This window comes from Schistocerca nitens, chromosome 6 (assembly GCF_023898315.1).
Source record: "Schistocerca nitens isolate TAMUIC-IGC-003100 chromosome 6, iqSchNite1.1, whole genome shotgun sequence".
Lineage (NCBI taxonomy): Eukaryota > Metazoa > Arthropoda > Insecta > Orthoptera > Acrididae > Schistocerca > Schistocerca nitens.
Window position 1 is genome coordinate 319,285,996 of NC_064619.1, and position 26,042 is coordinate 319,312,037.

Consider the following 26,042-nt stretch of genomic DNA (forward strand, 5'->3'; position numbering starts at 1 on the left):
ATTCTCGCCCCTAGAGACCACTATCTGGGATTAGTTCATAGGAGGGATGACATTGCGATCTGATGGCAGTAATGTGTACTATGTCAGTTGAACAGTAAATCTCATGGTGGAGACACGTCCTGCAAAGTACGACTTGTGTTCAGATCTGTTTTCCCGTCATTTCGCCCCACCATATTGGATGAAGTAATGCGCTGTGCACATTAGTACACATTAGTGCAGGTTAGTACACGTTAGCCCGTCAACATGGGTCAGTAACGGGGCGTGGTGCTGGGTTGAGAATCCTGGTGGAGACTTTAACTATTTGATTCCAAGTCCAGGTGGGTGTGGCATTGGTGAAAATTGATTCCGAGTCCTAGGTTCAATGAAGTCGAATCACGTGACTAATGCAGCAGCTAATAGTGGTGCAGCGTTCTTCTAGGGGTCGGGGGGGGGGGGGGGGGGGTATGTCATGAATGAACACCACGCTGATAGTGGGAAAATGTCCAACCTCTCATTTGATAATGGAATATTGAAATTTTAAATTCACTTATTGAATATGATTAAAATTGAAATGGAATTAAGTACTTAGGTAATTGATAGGTTAGATGCGCGATGTGGGTGTTAGTTTAGTTAGCATATTTACAGAAGACTATGTACGGCGCGTGTATGGAGGTTGCGGCTGAGGGTGTTTGACGTAAGCAGTCGGACGCCCGCGGGCTGGTGGCACGGCGCGAGAGAGAGAAAAAATGGCTCTGAGCACTATGGGACTTAACTTCTGAGGTCATCAGTCCCCTAGAACTTAGAACCACTTAAACCTAACTAACCTAAGGACATCACACACACCCATGCCCGAGGAAGGATTCGAACCTGCGACTGCAGCGGTCGCGCGGTTCCAGACTGTAGCGCCTAGAACCGCACGGCCACCCTAGCCGGCCGAGAGAGAGCGCAGACGATGTTGTGTCATCAACCGACATCACGGTAGCGTCCTCTGGTGGCCACGATATGATCTAAGCCAGTTGGGCTCTGGAGCATGTGGTGGATACACTGGGTGCAGCCATCTTGAATGACTGTACTTGCGTCATGATCTGACGTCAGGAGAGCGCCCTCTGGTGGCAACGATATGGACTAAGCCAGTCGGGCTCTGGAGCTCGCGGTGAACACACTGCATACGGCCATCTAGAATAGCGGTGCTTGCGTCATCATCCGCTGTCACGGGGGCGTCCTCTGTTGGCACCGATATGAACTAAGCCAGTTGGACTCTGGAGCTCGTGGTGGATACACTGGGTGCAGCCATGTTGAATGACTGTACTTGCGTCATGATCTGACGTCAGGAGAGCGTCCTCTGGTGGCAACGATATGAACTAAGCCAGTCGGAGTCCAGACCCAGTGTAGAGCACAGCTGCTTGAAATTGGTTAAATAATAAAGATAAGTCCTTTTTCCCGCCATTTTCTTTGCTTATTAGAGATAAGCGTGGTGTGACACATTATCATGATGGAAATTGAACTTTGCGCCATTTTTCTGGGGGAGTGGGGCGTAGCACTTTCGCACTAAAATTCGAACTTCCCCCCAAAATCCGTCATCTTGATTGACGTCTTCGCCGCCATCTTGGATGACGGTACTTTGTCCTGAAACTCAGGTTGTCCCAAAACTACACTACCTTGGGGAACGCCAGAAATCACTTCCGTTTTACTCGATGACTTTCCGTCAATTACTACGAAATGTGACCTCTCTGACAGGAAATTACAAATCCAGTCACATAACTGGGACGATATTCCATAAGCACGCAATGTCACTACAAGCCACTTGTGTGGTGCAGTGTCAAAATCCGTCCGGAAATCCAGAAATATGGAATCAGTCTGAAATTCCTTGTCAATAGCACTCAACATTTCATGCGAATAAAGAGTTAGTTGTGTTTCACAAGAACGATGTTTTCTAAATCCATGTCGACTGTGTGTCAATAGACCGTTTTCTTCGTCGTAATTCAAAATGTTCGAACACAATATATGTTCCAAAATCCTGCTGTATATCGACGTTAATGATATGGGCCTGTAATTTAGTAGATTACTCCTGCTACCTTTCTTGAATACTGGTGTGACCTGAGCAACTTTCCAGTCTTTGGGTACAGATCTTACGTCGTGCGAGCGGTTGTACATGATTGTTAAGTATGGAGCTAATGCATCAGCATACTGTGAAAGTAACCTAATTGGTACACAATCTGGACCAGAAGACTTGCTTCTATTAAGTGATTTAAGTTGCTTCACTACTCTGAGTATACTTACTTCTACGTTACACATGTTGGCAGCTGTTCTTGGTTCTAAGTCTGGAATATTTACTTCGTCTTCTTTTGTGAAGGCATTTCGGAAGGCTGTGTTTAGTAACTCCGCTTTGGCAGCATTGTCTTCTATAGTATCTCCATTGCTATCGTGAAGAGAAGACATTGATTGTTTCTTGCCGCTAGCATACTTCACATACGATCAGAATCTCTCTGGATTTTCTGCCAGATTTCGAGATAAAGTTTCGTTGTGGAAACGATTATAAGTATCTCCCATTGAAGTCCGCGTTAAGTTTCGAACTTCTGTAAAAGATCACCAATCTTGGGGATTTTGCGTCTGTTTAAATTTGGCATGTTTGTTTCGTTCTTTCTGCAACAGTGTTCTGACCCGTTTTGTGTACCAAAGAGGATCAGCTCTGTCGTTTGTTAATTTACTTGGTACAAATCTCTCAGTTGCCGCCGATATTATTTCTTTGAATTCAAGCTACATCTGGTCAACACTCATTAATTCGGAAGGAGTGGAGATTGTCTCTCAGGGATAGGTATGTTTTTCGTTTATTGTTGAGGATTTGGGGGTTACAATATTCAGTCTCGCTATGACAACCCCTTATACTTTTTATACATATAGTAAATGTATTATGTGATAATTACAAAATGTTACTATGATTGTCCACTGGAGATGCTTCACAAATAAAATAAGCGAAAAGCATATGGCAATAAACAAACTGCCTTCACTTAGTTGCATATACGAAACATACCTCCACGAATGTAGAAGCACCTAAGGAAAACAGAAAAAATGACGATATTCAAAATATTGAAAATCTTAGTACAATACACAAGTGACGTTATAATCCTAGCGTCGTTCGTGTCAACTGGCAGAATTATAGTTTTCTCTTTTTATGTTAATGAAATAGTGTAGCGCAGTATGTCTCTTACATTTCTATAAAGACTTCCTTCACCTCCACAAGCTTGCTTGCAAGATGTTTGACACGAAAGACCTGTGTGTGCAATTTTTATACTGTAATCAAAAAGCCGGCTTGAAAGACACACGGAATTCTGTTCTATCCGTACAGCGTAGTAATTTTTTGATTGTGTGGTGATCTTCTTATGATTACTGCTCAATGGTGTCACATGCACAAACAAGAAAGGACGTATATTTACATCTTACCCGCTCAGCTCTGTATGTCCAATAATAAACGAAAGCAGTGGTGTAAATTAGGAATTTATTACCTAATAGTTGGCGCTTGAATAGGAAAAACTTCTCCCATTTGTTTCTGTTTCTCGTCTAACGGTCTGAAATACGTTGATTTGGTACTTAAATCGGAGGCACCAAAAACGCATTCATTTCACGTGTCGGTCGACATGATTGGCGAGCGAACCACTGACAAACGAAAGAACAATGAGCGAACTATTAACTCAGTTGCGCCAAAAATGAACGTTCCGCATCAAGTAAGCAGCCGGCTCCAACTGATTTTCATCACCAGCTGCGCATGAATTTCAAATGTCTTAATACATTTGCTATGGTCCCCTCCGCATCGCGTCACGTGTTCATGCTCACCTTTGACAATTTTAGAATTAGTTACCTACCGTAAAATTCATAGTCTAACAAGGAAGTGCTACTGATTTTTTAAAGCTATTAAGTTCGCAAGACATGTATCGTAATAAAAAGCAACAGCTACTTTTATAAATAGTGATGGTTAAGCACCGAAAGCTCCGAGCTATGCAACAAGTGCAATTCTTAAGCCACAGAAAATACACTGCTGGCCATTAAAATTGCTACACCAAGAAGAAATGCCGATGATAAACGGGTATTCATTGGACAAATATATTATGCTAGAACTGACATGTGATTACATTTTCACGCAATTTGGGTGCATAGATCCTGAGAAATCAGTACCGAGAACAACCACCTCTGGCCGTAATAACGGCCTTGATACGCCTGGGCATTGAGTCAAACAGAGCTTGGATGGCGTGTACAGGTACAGATGCCCATGCAGCTTCAACACGATACCACAGTTCATCAAGAGTAGTGACTGGCGTATTGCGACGAGCCAGTTGCTCGGCCACCATTGACCAGACGTTTTCAATTGGTGAGAGAACTGGAGAATGTGCTGGCCAGGGCAGCAGTCGAACATTTTCTGTATCCAGAAAGGCCCGTACAAGACCTGCAACATGCGGTCGTGCATTATCCTGATGAAATGTAGGGTTTCGCAGGGATCGAATGAAGGGTAGAGCCACGGGTCGTAACACATCTGAAATGTAACGTGCACTGTTCAAAGTACCGTCAATGCGAACAAGAGGTGACCGAGACGTGTAACCAATGGCACCCACTACCATCACGCCCGGTGATACGCCAGTATGGCGATGACGAATACACGCTTCCGATCTGCGTTCACCGCGATTAAACACTCATTCTTCATGTTGTGTGACAAAAAGAAACTGCATTAACAAGCCGAGAAGAAACACGAAGTCAGATTAACTGTCCGAGTACGATATATGGGCTCCTGAATATGGCAGTAAATGCGCGCTTGGTGCACTCGACTCCTGTCTTCGGAGGTCAAATCTCAAACAATAATTGCCACTTACAGGGCAGCATCCAAAATACACTACTCCTTTAGTTCAATAACTAAAGGTGAAGCCTGATTGACAGTCCGATTACGAGATACTGGAAATTAAATATCGCAGAAAATATGTGACATGTGCTTTCGGTCACTAATTTCGGTGGCCAGTAAAAAATAAATACCGCCATCGGAATATGTAATATGTCAGTTGCTGCATACACACCATACTCCTTATTTGGAGAAGATGGGTAATTTCTTGGTAATGTCCGACAAGTATTGGTATTACAATGCCCTCATAGCAGCTCATTTCTGGGCGGCTTGCTGATGGCTATTTAGAAATATTGAAGGTACCTGTGACGGAGAACAATGATCCACATTTCGGGAAATCGGCGTAACTCAGGGAAAATCAGAATTTTGCGCGACCTACAGTCGCTGAAGAAGCAGTTACAAATGTTTGGGGACATAGAAGGAATAGTGTGTGTCAAGAGTAATTATGGTCGCGTTGGTAATGGGTATTAAACATGTAACTATTTTTCTAAAACAGCGGTAGCAACGTAATGTATCGGACGAATGTTATCAATAGATCGTACTGTTCAGAACGCAGACACAGAGAGGGATTACTTGCAGTGTCTACGCTGCTAGCAGAGAAAAAGTTACTTAATAATTACGATGTTACCACACTAAGGTACAATTTAATTTGAAATTACTACAATGACGCTGTTTGTAATCTCTCATTTTGAAATTAAGAACAGAGATAACCAAGAAGTTCCAGTAACGTAAATAAATAGAAATAAAGTAAAAAAAAATGGATATGTTAATATCAAATAAAATTATGAAATGACAATAGTTAAGGGTACTGCAAGAATAGTGGAAGGCACAAATAAGAAAACAATTACAAAATTATTACAGATGCAAAATAATATTCCAGGGATTAAACGATGTTTCACTGGTTTGGTAGCAAAACAAAGACAAACACTAGTGATTTACAGTTTTGCTCGTGGTGCTTTATTTAAAATTAGTCAATTCTTTCCCACTGCGGTCTTCGTAATTATTTAGCCATCCTCGGTCCATTCATTCTGAAGGCCGAAATACGCTATGACGTAGAAAATATTTAGCCGTTCGCATGTCAGATCCTGTCTTATCGTTAAACCAGTTTTTGCTATTTTTTTCTTCTGGTTAAAGATCTTCGCCTCTAATCTGGCTGAGACATACTTTGTTATTGCTAGTCGATCTTATGCGGCGCCTAACACTCTTCGCCGCACGTGATGGCTCAAATTAGATTTTTATGTGCGATCTGATTGGTCATGTTGTCTTTTGTTCCACCTTATTTTCTGCTACGCCGAACCGGAGCAGGCTATTTTGACTTTGATAATGTTCCAGTTCGATTGCATAAAGAGACAGTTTTTCTTCTTTAATCTTGTTTCTCTTTCCCATACTAAAGATACGGACCTTTTAAGTTACTTCTGCAAATTTTTTGTAACAGTTTCTCGAATTTTCACCAGGGCTGCTATCCTTACCACGTCCTTTGCAGTGCACCTAGTCAGATCGAGATTGTCTTCCTGGTGGAGCACAGATCCTAGGGAAATTGTCTTTACCTGGAACGGAACAGAGGCCTCACCGACCACCGAGGGCATCTGATGGCGCTACACCGCTGTGTGTGCTGTTTGTTTGCTTTCCGGGTTGACATTTTCCCACTTTAGGTTGGTGGTGACAAACCGTAATGCCTTTTAAAGGATTTTCGGGCGTTGACCGTGTCGCATTTCATATCGCGTAGGTGATTAAAAGACAAGGCGTGATCTATGAATACTGCGAGCCATTATGCTAGGAGAGTAATTGTGCGTGACTTCATAAATGCTGGCAGGTAGTTAACGGGCGGAAGACAACAAATTGTGAAAGGTCACCTACAAGGAGTAAATGCAGTGTCTTGCATGAAAATGGCTAATCGGAATAAGCAGTCAGCGCCATTTAATAATGAAGTAGGCATAATTGGTTTAGAATTTGTTACCTGTAGTGTTCAAATTACGCACGACAGTGATAAAGGGAATGTCTTGATGCCCTTTGAAGTAAAGTTAACTGAGATGAAATTACCTTGTGACATATGTTTGTAACCTCCCCCTTACTAATCGGCCTACTCTGCTTGCGATATAAAATATGACCGTGGATCACGTGTATACCTAATGGAATTTTTATAATTGGATAAGGCCATCTTTTCCGAAGAAGTAATGCCGATAAGTAGGGGGAATGTGTACAACCGATCTTTCTGACAGAGAAGTCTACTAAAAATAAAAAAGTAATTAAACCGAACAGGGCTACAATTTGGAAAAATGAAAGTTATTTTGTGCATTCACTCACGAACAACACTGGACAGAAAAGGGGTACCACTGATCATGAATCCAAAAGTCACACTAATGAACGAAAAGGAAATAATTATGGTCTCCAGCCAACTAGGGCGATTTACATCCAAAATCCTGTAAAAGATGATGGGAAAGAAAAACATTTATTATTGACACTAATTTTAAGCGAATATGTAATGATAAAGAAAACTGAGAAGTCATTTTTACGTTAAGTGTGTCATTAAATTTTGAAAAAGGCAATCAAGTAATGATTTGAAAATATCCACTTAAACTGTATGTTAGTATTGAACTTCGTTACGTGAACAATGACTTTCAGAGATCTCGACATAACGTCATCAAAGAAATTTAGAGAAAGGCAAGCACTTTTTACTTTGCAGCTACTTAGTTTTCAAATTGGATTTCATATTATTGTCTGAACGACTGAGCCTTTTTTTTTTACTGACTTGAACAGAATTAAATACTAGAATACGGGGTCTAGTTTAGCAGGGGACACAACCCGTCGGCTTTGACCAATGGCGTCAGAATTCGCCAGAGAGTATGCATTACAAAGATGAAAGAGCTGAGAACAATGTTCAGAAACAAATAAATGCGAGAGAGAGAAAACTGTATTTCACATATGTAAGGGCCAGTAGTATTTTTACGTTAACGATATTGGGTATTTATATCTTAGTATTTCTCCGCAAAATACAATGGAAAGAAATGAATGAAATATGTTACTAGCAAAGAATACATCACGTGAGATGTATGTCAGTTGTATCTCGAAACTCTTTCGAAATCTATTGCTTAAGTGCAGTACGGTATACAAGTTTAGCGTACGTCGATTTCTTAGTTTTAAGTAGCATTACAGTCCTGTTGTTCACTTGAACTATGTATCGTCTGTTTCACTAAACTGTAAATGAAACACCAGATACAAATTAAAAGCTCATTCGAAGTGTGTTGCCTAAGTACAGTAGCCTACGGAATACGAGTGTGTTATAAGTCGATTTCTTCGTTTTCATTAGCACTACTGTTGTGTTCTTCACTTGAACGATGGTGACGAGGGTTTCGCAAGTACACATTCGAAAATGTCGTACTGATACTAGAGCTGGAAAACGATACAAGATCGACAGCTGTCAAATTTCTGTTACGTACTTCACAACACGAAAATACGCATATTGGTGGAATAAAACAGTGAAATATGGCAAAATAGTGAAATACAGGGAAAGAAGCAAATGGAAAAGTGAACTTACCACATGGAAATATCGAGGAATAACGGAAGCTCGCCTAGACAGACAGTAACGAAAATCACATATCCACACTCACAACAAACACAACAGTACGAAACCTCTCTCTCTCTCTCCCTTTTCCATACACACACACACACACACACACACACACACACACACACACACACACATACATTCACCACCAACCCCCCTTCCCCCCCCCCTCTCTGAAATTAACTGAGATGTTTGGGACGGTACATTTTGCCAGCATGTTTAATAAAACATTTAAACGGGCAATATGTCCGCGGAATACTTTGTCTCCACGAATACTCATCTAGATGGCTTTGAAGAGTCGAAATCTGACGTTTCCCTTTCCCTATAAGAGATTTTACGGCTAACCAGTATCCCTCTATGCTGTTAGTGCAGGCGCCTGTCGATAGAGATCTAAATTCAATGTTGTGGTTTACTACTAGATATTGATAACCCCTATCCCCTAAATCCCTATACGAAGAAAACCCGTCTGAAATAACAATAGAACCCTCTGCAACCTGATCTTCAATTAACCTAACCAAAACTTCCTTACTTCTATTTGGTACTACTCTGAACACTACATCGTTACAATGCTGACCTGAAACTACTGCCCCCCACACTCATAATCCCACAGGAGGTTCCCCCCCCCCCCCCTATTGTATTTACTTTTCCCAAAATGCGATTCGTCAATTTCGACCATAACACCCGGCCCCCCCAACGGTCCCCTATATTTCATATACTCCCCACAAACTTCCCTAAAAAACGAGTACCAGTCCACTACCGTACGCTTACTCACACGACATTCATGCACATAGAGCCACACAGGATATCTTGAACACCAACAGTATGTGATTTTCATTATATCTCTCAGGGCGAGCTTAGATTTCTCGAACCACGTTCCCCTCCTAACAGATCGCCATAACCAGTCTCTGCTGCACATCCATACAAATAAGTCGCGTGTACGGCGACTTGATACACTCGTGAGGCGCATATGTTCGCCGCACTCACGACATTGGACGTATTCCGCAATGAGACCACACATTTGCAAGAAGCAAATTGTGGTCAACATGTCTTCGCCCATGGCTTCTCTTAAATCCTCAAGATTCATTGGGAAAGGCAACTCCATTCCTATAAACGAAAATAAGACACTAAAAATTGTTCTACAATAAAAAACTAATACTCTACATTACCTCAATAACGTTACGAAAAATATTAAGTACCGTCTGAATAAGAAAGAAACAATGAACTTAATTAAATCACACGTTTAATAATTTAACGAATATCAAGCGATCGCTTTTCGATTCACATTCAATTATTTTAATGATAGCGCTTATTAGAACACAGAACTGTTTTATTATCTATGCCTCAAAGCGAAGATATTACTATCTATGACTAAGGTATGACGTCATTGGTCAAAGCCGACGGGTTGTATCCCCTGCTTCACTAGACCCAATGGAAATACAGAAGCGTCCGATCTTACCCGTCGGCTTTGACCCATGACGTCACAAATACCGCGGAAACGACCATAAACAACAATTCCAATATGGCGGATATAAAAACATCGAATACGTATTGTAAACACTGAAATACACAAGTTTCACAAAAAGCCTAATGACTGTAACGGGACAAGCGTGGGAAATTGGGGGTTTTTGGGTGGGGAGAAACTAAATATGTCGTTATGCGGTGGGGGGAGTCTGCAGTGCCCCCCCATCCCCCCACAGGCTTCATTAGTGTCAAATCAATATTTTCGAATCATAGGCGGCCGCTGCCGCGGCCGCATTCCAAAAAAAAAACTCCCAACCTAACCTCAAGTGGGCTACGCTACAGATCAATATGTTCATCAAATTGCTTCATATTACGTATACATGTTCTTTAAACAAGAGTACATCAAACCATGTATTAGGTTTTCCGCGCCGTAATGACGTCACACACCACAACACGCTTACGTCACGGGTCAAAGCCGACGAGTAAGATCGGACCTTTCTGTTGACCCACAATATCTTGGGGCAATGAGGACACAATCGCATTGAATTTAACTGATTATTATTTAAATAAATTTCATTAATCAAATCACATTCAGTTGTGCTGCTGGGTTAGCCGTTAATACTTTCTACCAATGAACAGTCTTACTTCAGTTCTGTGCGTGCGATGAAACTCGGAGCCGACGACGAATATGTGTTGCTGGAACTGCTGCTGTTGTTGAAGACGGTAGCATCTTGTGGGGCCACGGCTAATTACAGGAACGGGCAATCGTAATTTATACAGCCTCTTCCGCCCGTCCACTGGCCTTCATCCTGCTATTAGTCATCTGGCCGGCGCGCGTACATGATGCCGCCGAAATGGTACTCTCTACTACGAGAGCGTTAACACCACATTTCCGCACACCACAAGCGCTGGGACCAAGCTGGGACCCGTCTCTCGCTCTCTCCGCGCGCTCTGCGCAACAACCCCTACCCAAAGATTTTACAACGCACAAGCACTGCTATTATCGTTGCCAGTCGATGCAAATAACAATTCCTTTAGCTTTTCCCCAGAGCTTATAAGTTTCACAGTAAAACACAGATAAATACATTAAAACGTCAACAGACTTCTACCTAAAAGTACACATGCAGTGAAGTAATGTCCTTACTTATTAAAAGAAAGCATTTAAATTACAAATATTTACATACAATTTAAAAAAGTTATATATCGGTAGCAGGTGCCATACATCCTGCATTTTCGGTGTTACATGTTTCAAAGGAATACACAACGGATCGCACGTTTGCTATGAAAAGCGCAAATATAGCAACTGTACCACTTTCACGTTCAGCTGCGATCTTAACAACGGAATACTCCGTATTTATATGACTACAACTGATGGAATCGGAAATCCCAGAAATCAGGATAAACAATTCTACGCTCTCAGGGGTACCGAGACCGAAAGGATGAAAAATATTCGAAGAAACGTCGCTCCAAGACAGTTATAGCTTAAATTACCTCTGCGACGAAAATCCTGATTTGAGTGGTAATACGCAAAACGAACGGAAATTATGTGTTTTGCAGAAAGCCAGATCGGAAGCTTCTGGTGATCATGACTTGGATAAGAACGGTTATCTGGATATGGTATTCCGATACCTGAGTCAAAATACAGAAGACAAATACATTCAGTGTGTATCGATGTCGCTGCAGGTCTTCATGTTTTGCGCCGAACAGATTCCTTTGTTAAAAACAAGCATGCAACTTCGTAATTCGACGCAAAAGGATGGACAGCCAGGAGAGAAGGGTAATGTAATTTATTACTACGTTTGGGTAATAAACATTTACAGAAAAGTTCTACCTGTCCTCGAAATGGTAAGTGCTACGCATGATGGCAATGCAGTTGAGTATTGGTTTGGATGTTTTAAAGAATATTACGTTAAAGAAAGCGTCAAATGGCCAGCCGTGTCTGGGATGGTAGTGGACTGGAATTAGGCTAGTACATATGAAGTATTAGAAAAAAATTGTGATGTGAACTTTGAGGTACACTTAGACATCCTGTACACTGACACTCTAACCGGTGCTGCTTCTTTTGAGGATCAGTGTTCAGTTACACTCCAAGCTTGCTATGCTCGTTTTCTGCTAAATCTGTGCGTCTGAAGAAACGAGGGCTTCCAAAGTGCAACAAAAAGTGTATTATGGTGGATATGACTGCTGTGGTTTCTGCAAAGAAATGTTAAGAACTGCTTTGCATTTTTCAGCATTTCGTCACCGTCTCGATGACCGTCACGTCTTCAATAATCGTTGGATGAACTAAATCAGTTTCACATGAATGACCACTGACACCTCCCAAATCAAGTCTGAAGATCATCAACGGTATACGAACAGAGTAGATTTTACTGGCTTTTCAAAACGGAAGTAGAGTAAATAAGAGAACAAATATTGCTTGATTTTGTGTTCTAGAATTACCACGTGTCTTCGTCCCGGCGGAGAAAACTAAAACAGCAATGTTGCAGCTGAGAACTGGTTCGGGCAGATCAAAATTGGACCACTCCTTTTTATCTTCGGGAAACAGAAAGTCGGACAGTGCTTAGAGGTCATGCAGACCCAAGTACGATGGGTTTTCAGTGAGTTTATAGTCAATGTTCCCCATTCAGTGGAAGACGTTGCATAAGAATCAAAAGAAAGAGAGGACAGAAGCAATTTGAAAACAATACAAAAAAAAAAAAAAAACGAAGCCACAATTTTCTTATTTCAGACAGACTATTGATGTCGCAGCCGTAGTATTCTGCGTATGGTTACAAAGAAATCAAGTGCACATGAAGTAACAACGTTCCTGACTGAGTAACTGTATGTTTAAAGAACGGCTTGCTCAACTATCCAGCCCGCTATGAGAAAAGATTCTATGCGGATTTTGTTGTGTGCGTGACACCATTGAGCCACAAAAAGAACAGTTCTTGCGAAGTGAAGATTATAAATAAATCTCTCTTCGATAACAATTGGCTGACAAATATTGTTACAGATTGTTTTTCAAGGTCATGAGAAAGATTTCTGCTGTGCCCCTCAGACAGCCGGCAGCATTTGGAAAGGAAGAAATCGTAAAAATAATCATATATCTCGGAAGAATCTCAATGATTTTCAAAGGATGTTAGTTCAATACAGGTAAAGGGCTATCACTGGTGCCTGTCTGCAATCAACATGAAGTTGAAAGAAGAAATGCATTTGGATTCCTTGCGACAGCAGTCGTGGGATTATTGTCTCTGTTCGGTAACTGACCTACAGGAACTTTTTAAGTTTGTTCAGGTGGAACATTCAAGGATAAAAGATGGTTGGAGCTGTGGATTATTTGTCGTGTTTGAAAAACATGGCTGCAGGGAAGTTACGCACCGAAGGCGTAAATTCTTCTGGTGCAAGAAAGTTTTCGCAAGTGAAGTCTCTAGACATGCACGGTAGATGTCTTTACTGTGGTTTAGAAGCAGGTGGTGACCAAACCATGAAATGCCGAAAATGCTGGCGATTAATACATGCCAAATACTGCGAAGGTTTTCGCAGTGTCAACGACGCAGAAAACTTTCAGTTCACTTGTAAAGTGTGCAACGCCGCACGTCGTTATATAGCTACTTGCGAACCCACCACTGATCAAAAAGGATAACGTATTCAGCTGACTACCTCTTGGGAGATGAGGAAACTGCAGCAGTTCTGTTACTGTTATTATGTTTAGAACTACAATTTACAACAGAGTAGATACATTATCAATGAAGGCAGCAGCAGGTCCGTTCCTGCTATCTGTCTAATTAAGATGGCCCCTACCACCGGAGGTTCGAGTCCTCCATCGGGCATGTGTGTGTGTGTTGTTCTTAGCATAAGTTCGTTTAAGTAGTGTGTAATTCTAGGGACCGATGACCTCAGCAGTTTGGTCCCTTAGGGATCCACACACACACACACACACACACACACACACACACACACACACACACACATTCTAATTAAGCGACCGAATGAAATTTTGTAAAGTATCGAGTACAGGGGTTAATTATGTTGGAAATATCTTGAATAGTGCCATTGCTTACACTGGGTTTTCGTAACAGATTTGCCAAACTGATCCTCGCCGACACCCAAGCACATTATTAACTGAGTAATGACAAGTGGCGGATTTAGGTTCATTGGGGTCGTGGAACAACAAAAATTATGGTTCACCCCCCCCCCCCCAACCATCACAATTTAAAAAGAACGGTGAGGACTACATCTACAGCACTAGAGAGAAAAATGACATTATTTCCCATTGTTAAATCTGTTAGTGGCTCAGAAAGGAGTTCAATGTGCAGCTACAAAAATCATTAGTCATTTGTCCAGTAACTTAAAATGTCTAACAGGTAGCGAACAAATTTTAAATCTAACCTAAAATCTTTTCACCTGGGCAACCCCCTTTATTTCATTGACGAATTTCTGTGTAAGAACTGATATTAAGAAAAAGAGCCGCTTCGTTTTCTCCAGCGCATATTTCACAGTTTATGCAATGTGTCTTACGAGCAATAATGCCAAATTTAAATACTAATTAGTGATTCAATAGTTCAGCTCAGGATTGCTTTCCTCTTTTTCTTATATTTAACCTTATACAGTAAAATAGATACCATTTACATGACGAACCTGTCGTGAATAGTTTCTTACGTATAGATGTATACAATATAACCTCACACAGTAAAGAAAGCATTAACGTTTTGGTGATTATAGCTCCCAATTAACAATACTGTTCTAGCAGCATCCGTCCCCTGCGAGAATCCACCTTCAGATCAAACACAACCATACATTCTGAGATTAATCACAGGTTTGTTAAGGCTTTCGTGGCCACTTGTTGACAAACTGCCTATTGGCTTCTGTCTCGGGTTCTTCGGCCGACGTTCATCTAATGATTTTTCTGACGTTTCGCCAGCACGAGTGGCTGGCATTGTCAAAGCTTCACCCTCCATTGCCGGTGGTGAACTGGGCATTGTCAAAGCTTCACCCTCCATTGCCGGTGGTGAACTGGAGGCGAGCTCGCGGCCGCAGACTATATGTACCTGGCGCGCCAACGTCCGAGGGCTTCTCCGCGGTCATTTCCGGTGCGGTTCTCCTCTTGCTACCTGCGACGGTCGTTCGCTGCAGTACGGGAAGCCAGGATCCGTTTACCTTAAGGCTTTCCTCTTTCTTGTTGAAACTGTTCGCGTGTTTTTGGATTTCTACAGCTTCTCTGAACAAGCGCGTGTGATAGTGCTTCTCTACAGCCAGAACTTCCGTGTCGGCGAATTTTATTACGTGGTCGGTCTCATTCAGTGCGTGCTCTGCCACGGCCGATTTCTCCACCTGCCCCAACCTGCAATGTCGCTTATGCTCTTTGATCCTGGTGTTAATGGATCGTTTATGTCGGAATGACTGGACGATCCATTAGTTAGTAAGAGAAATGCTTATTCAAGTCACTGCCAAATTTAAATGTTAAATATTGATTCATTAGTTCTGCTCTGGGTACCTGTACCCTTACCTTTAATATTAATCACTCCACAGTAAAATACATACCGTGTATAGTTCTGCCGTATTGAGCAATCCATGACTCGTAATCGGACCGTTAGTCTGCCTTCACCTTTCGGTATTGGACTAAAGAAGGAGCGAAAAAGCCAATCACGTGTTTCCTGCGATACTTCAGTTGCCGTTGTCTCGTAATGGGACTATTAATCTGCCTTTAAGTTTTGTTATTAAACTAAGGAAGGAGTATACTGTACATATTGCAAATGGTATTTTGCAACGACCGATATTTATTTAGTTACTGACCTCCGAAATTAGCGACCGAAAGCTCCCATCATGTATTTTCTGTGTTATCTCGTAAGCGGACCGTTAAATATTTGACTTCATGCTATGAAATTAAACTAAAGAAGCAGTGTACTATGCATACAACAAGTGGCATATTGCGATGGCCGATATATGTTTAGCTACTGACCTCTGAAATTGGCGACCGAATGCGCCAATCACGTATTTCCTGCTATATTCAGTTGGTGGTATCTCATAACTGGCCCGTTATCAGATTTCATGTTTTGTTCTTAAACTAACGAAGGAGTGTACTACCCAAATTGTAAGTGGCACTTTGCGACGGCCGATATTTATTTAGTTATTGACATCCGAAATTAGCGACCGAAAGCGTCTATCACGTATTTGATGAGATATTCAGTTGCCGTTATCTCGTAAGCGGACCATTAATCTGGCGTCATGTTTTTTACTAACTTAAAGAAGAAGTGTAGTATGCATACTGCAAGTGGCACATTATGACGGCGGTTATTTATTTAGTTATCGCACTGAAGTAGGAGGCCCTGTGTCCTGCCGTGTAGTTGTGGATGTCTTTTCACATTTATAATCGGTAACTTTAAATACAAAGGGCAATTAAACAACCAGAATGAATATATAAATCCTGAATGCCACGTTTACATAACACCATGCTGATGTGTGAGATCATCCACACAATGTTTAGCACACAACAATGCCGAAACAGCATCCGTCGACCTGCCTTATCGCCACCCGAAATCTTACAGCATACAAAGAAAAACTATAATCCGTTCCGTTCAGCATAAGAATAAACCAGATGTAAACATTGCACCATGTGTTCTTCCGCGTTTGCTGGAACCTCATTGGATTTCCGTTTCACGTGGGACTGCAGCCAAGCTGTCCCGAGTACTGTCAAGTACGATAATAACGGTACGTTACGTGAATATCGACTTAGCGATAATACGAGACAACAGCTTTACCGGGGTATTTAATTTGGACAGCACTGGCCGGTCAGCTGGTACAGCTAGGCTGCGGCGACGTGGTCAACTGCAGTTCACACGTAAAAAGAGACGAGCAGAGGAGCACTACAGCTTCGAATGTCATTAATTTTTAAGCAGAATGAAATAATACACTACAGATCTCCTACAACACGCTCCTTAGACGACTAGACGGAAACAGCAACATGTTATCGTTTATAGCTAACGTACTATTGTAATTAAAAACAAGAACGATGAAAATTCCTGACATAGCCACAGGGTAATTTTTCTGCATAAGCAGTGTGTAACGCAAGGGAGTATTGAAGGATTTCACCGTATAGTTAAAAATTGAAGCCACTGAAAGTATTACTTATGGTCAGTCGTCTGGTAATCTCTTAGCTCCTTCCTTATCCGAATCCGATAAATACATTTCAGTTCTGGAAGTGTCACCTGCTACACTGATAAAGATCCTACCAACAACAGAATCCACGAAGCCAACCAGGCGCAGCATTTTCTCTTCGAGCTGTTCTAATACCGCCAGCGTTCGACAGTGACGTGTCGAAAAGCTGCGTGCGTTAGTTCCAGTACGTCTGGCAGCTTAATAGTCTTGTTACTTCTCGGGCCAAATCCCACAGCTTGGCTCCGGATCAGTTCTGTTGGATTCATATTGTAATGTTACCGTAGCAAATGCAAAAATGCAGTATTTTTATTATGTGCTCGTGATGGCTGGGTGTTGTGTGCTGTCCTTAGGTTAGTTAGGTTTAAGTAGTTCTAAGTTCTAGGGGACTTATGACCACAGAGCAGTTGAGTCCCATAGTGCTCAGAGCCATTTGAACCAATATTATGTGCTCGATGCTGTGAAAATGGCTGTTTTTCATGAAATGAGCGTATTGCATCGTTGGCCGGGAGGTCCCTATTCGGGGAAATTCGGCCGCCAAGTGCGTCTTATTTCATTCGACGCAACATTGGGCGACTTGTGCGCCGTTTCTACGATACTTATGTACCTCTGTGGTATAAAGCGATGGGCATAGTCCAAATCAAGAGGATTTGGTTTTTCATTTTTGCCTTAAAAATTAAATTATGTTTTCTTAATTTCAACAACTTTCATGAAAGTCTTTCATAAAACATCGATAACTAAGGATTTGTATTTGAAACGGAAACAGGAATTTCGCGTGCAATATGTAATTAGAAACAAGAAGGCGTGCATTATTCATAAAATTGATGAGTTATATAATTACGAGATGTATGTATTTCAAATTGAACGAGAAAAAAGTGATACTGGGAAAATTTTAACCCACGCACGAATAACTGCATTTTGTCAACATACCATCATGCTCCCAACTGTGTTACACGTGCCACGTGGATTTGTCGTCAACCGCAATGTATACAGAACATCAAAGCCGATTGTTTCCGTAAATTTACGAGAAACATTAAGAACAGCCCATTTCTCGGCACTTTTTAACAGTGTTCCACGCGCGTGTTTCACTAGGGAGCAGAAAGCAGCCTCAGCCATTTCCATACTGCGCATTAACAGCGCGACAATCCGAGCACAACGCTTCAAAGGCTGTGACTGTATACGATTTTTGAAATAAAAACTACGTAGCTAAAGCGTGATTAAGAAAAACGTTGATGGCTGTCGATACACTTGAATATTATCTTAAAGTTTCATTTAATGTAACTTAGTAATCAGATATCTAATATATAAGTAGGACCTATTTCCAAGAGTGTAACAACACAAATGTATGTGTGCTACAGCTTCTGACCAATCATCGAGTTTGTGTATGTTTATATCAGGTTTATTCTTATGATGAGCAGATTACAATTTCTCAGGCTTTCCCGGCGAGGCGTTATGTTGAATAATCAGGTTTTGACCGTTATTCTCTTCTTTCTGTTACGATATTTCAAATGCATAACTCTCAGACTTCTCCAGGTTCCGTCATCAACCTGAAGAAGACTGTGAGTTATGTACCGGTAGTTAAAATATCGTGCAAGAAAGACGCAAGTAACCAGCAGAAACCCGATTGATCAACAAGAAAAGAAAAACTTCTTATTAATAATATCCTGTGACTGCAACTCAGTGCATGATTACCGATGCACCAAATATAAGTAGTTCAGGAGGCAAACCCACAATATACGACAAGAAGACTGTTGTGCAATGTGGCACCATTTTATGCATTAATAACAATGAATAATGAGGTACATATCGAAATACTCCGAAAGAAGTACGTTGATAACCGGTTATATTGTTTTATTTGAATCAGCTTTGAGTTCTTGGTGAAACATTGTAAAGTAACTAAACAAACACTGTTTTTTGCCTTGTTTAACAAATTTTATTATTGTCATTACACAACCTAGGTTTCGGATTATAAGCCTATTATATTGTTACTAAACGAAAGTAAATTATTTACAGGTGCACATGTGTACTCAAAACAATATGTACTGGTAATCTGAACATCATGTTCCCAGTTCACAGTTTTGAACAAACCAAATACTGTTTCATAATTCAGGAGAGGGTGACAGCTTGAGTTTACAACACAATGAAGTGAGAAGAAAATATAAAACATTATTATCATTTTCCATTCAATCAAGTATGAGCTACCTACATGTTACTGTTTTACCATGTACATGCACACTTCACAATTCCTACCTGCAGAATAATCACGAACAAGCGGTGCCAAAATAAACAAACCACTTTAAATAAGCTTCAGCCTGGTAAGTAATTTAACTGCCTCATCACAGTTCCCTACTCATTGTAGAATCTCCAAATAAGCACAGATCACCATCAGACAAAGGCAGTCTTCTCTTCAAACATGGTCCCTCAAACTAGACTCTGGAACAGCATCATACAGACTGCCGAACGGTGTAGTATAGAATGAAGAATTCTATTTCAAACAAGACCAACCACTTGGCAAGCAACCCGCAAAAGCTCCCTGTTGGTCTAAATGAGAACTGACACTCAAAGATTTGAAATCACTACAGCAAATATGTAGAGAGTTTGCTGACTGTGGTTTATTGATGAATAGAAAATGTCGTAGTAGATATTATTTCATAGATAATCTGCACAATTTATTAAAAGCAAAATATAATGAAAAGAAATGAAAGTTCTGAATGAACAGGCAATATTCATGTTTCATGACTAAACCTTAACTGAACTCTTCCTGTTGGAGAGAAAATGAAGAAGTACTGGGAAGAAAGAAAGAAATAGAAACACCATAAATCTTATGTTGTGTGCGGTCCATAGCTGGCCAAATTCATAAATAAAAATATATATATATATATATATATATATATATATATATATATATATATATATATATATATATATATATATTCAAGTTTCATGACCAAACAACTGAACTCTTCCAGTTGGAGAGAAAAATGAAGAAGTACTGGGAAGAAAGAAAGAAAAAGAAACACCATAAATCTTAGCTGGCCAAATTCATAATATATATATATATATATATATATATATATATATATATATATATATATATATATATATATACTGCAAGGGTATCAATATGTGTACCAAAGATCCTTAAGGATGTCTCTCCAAAGATATATATATGCGCATGCAGGGTGAGTCAGGGGGAAAGATACATGCTTTGAGATGCAATAGAATTAGTGATTCTGAACAAAAAACTTCATATGGACATATGCCCTACTGCAAATGGTTTCCGAGATAGTACACACTTTTGTATGTTTTTCTTTAATTACTCAAAAAAACGTGTCTCAGTACACAATTAAACTAAATTAAATTTGCTTCAAAAATGTCCTATTTATTTTTTGTCTAGGACTAACAGTTTGCACCTCTCCGGGGGACACCACCTTGGTGAAGCACTGTCCATACAGGTGGAGAGGCTTGCATATCCATGTGAAGCCGAGACCTATTGCGAAAGTGGAGGACCTACTGCCAGAAAGGCGTTAGCTGATGAATCAGAGTTAGAGTGTCCCACAACATCCTGTCTTCCTTATTGACTCCTAGTCCTTACCCAATCCCCTTCCCCACACCAAGATGTGTTGGGGGGGGTGTGGCACATGGGAACATATGTCGCAGTTGGAGTCTCAGGGACTCTGGGTGACCTCCCTGAGCAAGTAGCCTTCCACAGTGTGGGGTTTCCATGGTGTGGACCATGTAGATCCCCAAATGTAGAGCGACCAAGATGGATACAACTGATGAAAATAATTTAAAACAAATGAGGGGCAAACTGAGACTGCAGACACCCAAACGTTGGGGTCAGGACTGATGGAATGGACTCTCACTACTGAATCAGGGTCTACACCTGAGCAAGAAGTGGGAACTGTACCTGAGAAGTTGGACCAGATCAAGATTAAAACCTTGTCTGGGGCCGAGAGGAGGAGACTTCTCAGAGAACAGAAACAAAAGGAAGGGAAAGAATGGCTTCTCAAACAAAAGTGGAGAGAATTAAAAGGGTTTGAGCCCAAGACCCCCCACCAGGTTGAAGGGGATACACAGACCCCCACAGCATCAAAGATGGGTAACAGAAGGATAAGGAAGGAGTCTAAGAATCCCTCCTCTCAGGATAAGCGAGTCCAGAAAGGGCCAAGGCAAGAGATGGGGAAACGGACCTTTAGGACTGCAGTCTCGATTTTTGGGATGACAGTTGTCCAAGAAGGCTACCCACTGGCAGGCATCACCTCACAGCAGCAGGAGCTTGTACAGATGACCCTCTTTGAAAAGATAGGGGGCACACTGGTCCAGGACCCAATTTCAGGAGGGTCTATCTAGATCGCAGTGCCCTTGTTTTTGTCTGTAAGGGGGTGCATACGGTGGAATGGCACAAGAACAAGGTGCCCATGATATCCCCTTGGGAGGATGCAAAGCTGCTGGTCAAGTCGCCAGCTGATCTTCTTCAGACTGCAAAGGTATCAATACGGGTACCAAAGATCGTTAAGGATGTCCCTCCAAAGATTCTGTTCGAGAAAATAGGTGTCCATAACCCAAAAGTCTCGACAGAGGATTGGAGAGTAATCAACCAGGAGGCTGTACCAGAAGGACAAACCCTGGTGGTGGAGGTCGGAGAGAAGTCCCTGAAGGTGGTGCAAGAGCAAGACCTGAAACTGTTTTTAGGGTTTTTGCAGATCATCGTCTGGGTAATCAAAGACCTCAAAGGCAATGATGGCAGCAAGACGGAGACTTGAGGTGCTGCAGATCAATCTGCAGCACAGTAAAGGGGCCACTGCTGTCCTGAGCCATCGCCTGGGGTGGTAAACTGATTTATGCTAGAAATCCAAGAAACTCCAGAACATGCATTTATGTGAGAAATGTAATTTCTTTCATGCCAATGATGGATTACTGTTCCAGGAACCTGCTGACCATCAGGATGCAGCAACGTGAGGAAGGTATCACGAGGGACATTGTTTTGGCTTCAGCATACAGTCCTTATGAAGACAGCTTTCCTCCTCCTTTGGAGGTGAGGAGACTGACGGAAGTTTGCCATCAGCAAGGCAACCAACTGTTGGTTGGATGTGATGTCAATGCCCGCAACCTAGTGGGGGGCAGCAAGGACATCAACAGTAGAGGTGAGTACCTTCTTGAATGTGGCGTTAGAGCCATCCTCATCGAACAACATGTATATTAAATTCAAGGTTGAAATGGGATGACCATGGCCTATAGGAATCCCAGGGCAACAGACTGGGAGACATACAGGAGGGACCTTGGCTTAAGCTTATCAGAAATTAAAACCTTGATAAGGAATCCAGTAGAGTTTGAGGAAGTAGCAGAGGATGCAACCTCTGCCATAGTGACCTCATACCAGGTCAACCGCTCAATCACCAAGAAGTGCACAAGTAGGAGTTTGCCTTGGTGGAACAATAATTGAATCGGCAGTTGGAAGAAGGAAATAACTCCATAAAACTGTTTGTTGGGGGGGAAAAAAAACTGTGTAACTTATTTTTTATTGAACCAGCAATTACTTTTTTTTGCGCATACAGAACATTATTTCCATCCTTTTGCAGTGTTTGGACAATTTCCAGGTATTGTACTTTGATTCATAAAATTAAAAAAAGTTGATGGATTTGTTTCCTTCTTCCAACTGGTTGAAAATGTGACTAAAAATAAAGAAATAAGTCAACAATGTCTTTAAAATTTTATTCAAAATTGTAAAAACATAACACTATAGGCTATTGGAAAAATGTATATAATTGAAAAATTTAAAAGGGAATCAATTATTTGACCCCAAAAATACGCAGAAAGTTTTAAAGAAAAAAACTTGGACAGAAAAATTACTCATCACCATGATCTGAGGTGGTAGGCCTGGTCATTAAGTCCTCGTAGAAGACTTTCTTTTCTGTAGGCATGTAGGTGATTATCTTCTCTACATCTTACTTTTTTTTGTCATTTATGGGTATTTTTCCTGTGTGTGCAGTCTCTGTAGGATGCGTTATTTCATCCAATAACATTGGTTTTTGAAGGACAAATCTTGTCTGAATGATGCCGTCAATGACTTCGGAGGCTATTACAGAACCCTTCAAATCAGTTGAATATTGAAGGTGTCAGTATTTAGAAACACAAAAATTTGAATGTTTGTCAGTACTTTTCGTTGATTTCTTGGAGAACTTTGGCCACCAATCCTTATAGTTCACGATATGTTCTGAAGTCATCTTTCTCACAGAATGTCCAGATACTCTCACTGTTTGTATCAACTCACAGTACTCGTCCGGAGTGTATACTCTGCAATTTTCCTAATCTTATGCTTAGCGGTACCAAAGATCCTATCACATTGGTGAATTGTAGCAAAATGGCCAAGTGATACCAAGGCATGTAGAAACCTGACAGTATTATTTCGGTTCTGTCCACCACAAGCGTCGCTAAAAATGTGAAGTTCTTTAGCAGTTTGACTCATGTCCTGAATCTTCAACCAAAGTAGGCTACATACCTCATCAGTGCCCCTTTTAGCCACACCTTCTGGATATGTGTAGAAATTTGCTGATCTTGTTTTCACATCATAGATACATAAAACGTACAACCAAAGCTTTCTTAGATATAACATATCTTGCACATGAATTTTCGGCAGTGGAAGATTTTGCATGTAGTCAAAGACAAGGCACCCTACTTCTTTTTCTCATTGGACCGTTGCAACACTTCTTTTTGTTTGGAGTAAAATTTCTTGGCTGGTCATAAATAGACCATCTTTTCAGCCACTGCGACATATTTTGCGGTGTTGTTAAGAACTGCTGATTTGATCTTCGTTTCCAATTCCTCACATGTGCTACAGACGTCATCTGGAGCCTCCCAAATCTATATCCATGGTTCTCCTTATAATATTTCCGATAAAAATCGTATTTGGCGCTGAAAGAGTAATGCGGATATTTCACACAAAACAGGCGGTGCAAAATTTTTATGTCCAGCTCTGCACTTACATATTTAACTTCCTTATTGCAGTAATGAGAATGGTGTATTGGGAACTCATTTATATCGTCATCAGTAGCATCTCGTATTTGTGGAGGTAACACATTATCCCGGTTGATATGTTTACCGCGCATATCAATTGCAGATTTTCCAGAAGCAATAAAAGTATCGTAGTCAAACGGAAAAGTGCTTTATTTGTGATGGCATATAAAACGAAAAATGCACTTCAACAAAATTGAATTCCTTTGTTGACATTGTTCAGATGAAAGAAGTCGAGAACGTTGTCTCGTTTCTTAGGGTTTTCGTTCTTTGAACGACGGCGTTTTGGGTCACGTCGTATTATCAGACCCATTATGAATGTGTCTTGTTCATTCTTGTTTCGTCCATCATATAAATTATCTAGAAAATATTTCTTCTCTTCAGGAGGGACGTTTTCTGTACATTTCAGCTTGCAAGAACACGAAATGATGTTTGATTTTGCAGGAATAGTGTTACCTGTGGAGGAACTCACATATTGTTGACCAAGAAGACGCTGGTTCTTCTGTACACCACATTTATAGCAGTGAGCATTGCGAACTCCTTTCTTCCGCTTGTTTCTAAACGATGAAGCCACTTCAGAATCACTCTCGGAAATCGATGACATTATACAAGTATGTTGTAGTACGAAGAAATTAGTGATTAGTAGAAGCTCTACACAAACACGTAATCACATAACCAACTGTTTGCAAACTAACTGGTTAAAAAGATATCCAGCAGATGGAGCAAGAACGAACTTGTTGCATGCCCTGCTGCCATCTCTTCACCATGCGTGACAATAGTTGGAAGAAATAAATAAATCCTGTCTTTGTTTTCTTCTTCCAATTTACAGAATATTCAGACCTGGTTTTCAAGGCTTTATGGTTTGGTTTTTGTTCCTTTTTTGTATTGTATAGTTGCGTGTACCCTTTCATGACTCGAATTCGGCAAAATTTAGATTTATTATTTTCGGTGTTTATTCCTTCTTTCAACTACCGATTCAATTTGGAAACACAAAGAACACAGGTGCAAAGACTGTTTAACCTTGTGAGATATAAAGGACAATGGGCAAAATATCGAGATGCCCTTGGTTCAAAATGGTTCAAATGGCTATGAGCACTGTGGGACTAAACATCTGAGGTCATCAGTCCCCTAGAACTTAGAACTACTTAAACCTAACTAACCTAAGGACGTCACACATATCCATGCCCGAGGCAGGATTCAAACCTGTGACTGTAGCGATCATGCAGTTCCAGACTGAAGCGTCTAGAACCACTCGACCACGCCGTCGAGACGTCCTTGCCAACTACAACCTTGCAATTAGACAAGCAAAGGAGGTATGCTAGAAGGCATTCTGTGAGGAAGTGGAGGGCACGGCTGCTCAAGCCAGACTTCACAAAATCCTCACCAGATTATCAATTAATCTAGGAGGCACGCTGAGGAAGGAGGATAGGGAATACACAAAGCACATGAGACGCTGGAATAGCTCCTCAAAACGCACTTTCCTCAATATGCTCTGGTGCATAACATGGACCAGAATGCGATCACTGGTAGACAAAGGTTCTCAGTCAATTGAAGAGAGTACTGGGAACTGGCCAAGGAGTGTGTCGACTTCAGTAAGCCAAGGACTGTGTCGACTTCGGTAAAATCCAATGGGCGGTGGGAACATTCCAACAGTTCAAGTCACCTGGCCCAGATGGAATCTTTCCAGCTCGCCTGCAACAAGTAGGAGAGAATCTCATAATAGTCCTATGCAGGTTATTCAGGGTTAGCCTTGCAGTAGGAATCATTCCCAATGCTGGAGGACAGTGAAGGTTGTCTTCATTCCAAAGCCAGGGAGAATCGATCACATCAAGGATATGAGAGCAATCAGTCTGTTCTACTTCAATCTTAAAACATTGGAAAAACTGGTTAATGAACATGTTGGGCAGAGGAGGCTAACTAGGGCTCCACTACATTCAAACCAACATGCATATCAACCAGGTAAATCATGTGAGCCGGCCGAAGTGGCCACGCGGTTCTGGCGCTGCAGTC